Raw genomic sequence first — 518 nt, forward strand, 5'->3', positions numbered from 1 at the left:
TGTTAATATGTTCATTTGACAGAGAATTTCTTATTTTTAAGCCAGTTTTAATTTTCCTTTGAATCGAATGCAGCATGCTGCATATTTTGAACTAAAGTTTATTTCCTACATTTTTTGAGAATCAATTACAGAATCGATAAGTGAGATCAATAATGAAATTGATATAGCTAATTTCTTATCAATTCCCATCCATACCCGTCTATCAAAATGGCGGACAACAAGAAAGTCTGTCTGAGACAAAGCTTATCAGATCAACAATCATATTAATCAGATTAATGATGATTTTATACAGAGCAAAACAAAAAACAGTCAGAAAACATTTTTTTCCACTAATGGTTAAACTGGAATCCAGTGTCTAATCCAACGCTTGGTTTACGCTACATAAGTCGCTGCTTGTTCAACCACAAACTGTAAACTACAGTCAACTTTGGTTTTTAAAGTCCGTGGCACATAAATCAGTCTGAGTTTTAGTTGCAAATCCTGCAAAACCAAAACCCTGCAGACTTTAGTGGCACATT

This window comes from Poecilia latipinna, unplaced genomic scaffold (assembly GCF_001443285.1).
Source record: "Poecilia latipinna isolate Pla-1442-1.1 unplaced genomic scaffold, P_latipinna-1.0 Scaffold2927, whole genome shotgun sequence".
Taxonomy (NCBI): Eukaryota; Metazoa; Chordata; class Actinopteri; order Cyprinodontiformes; family Poeciliidae; genus Poecilia; species Poecilia latipinna.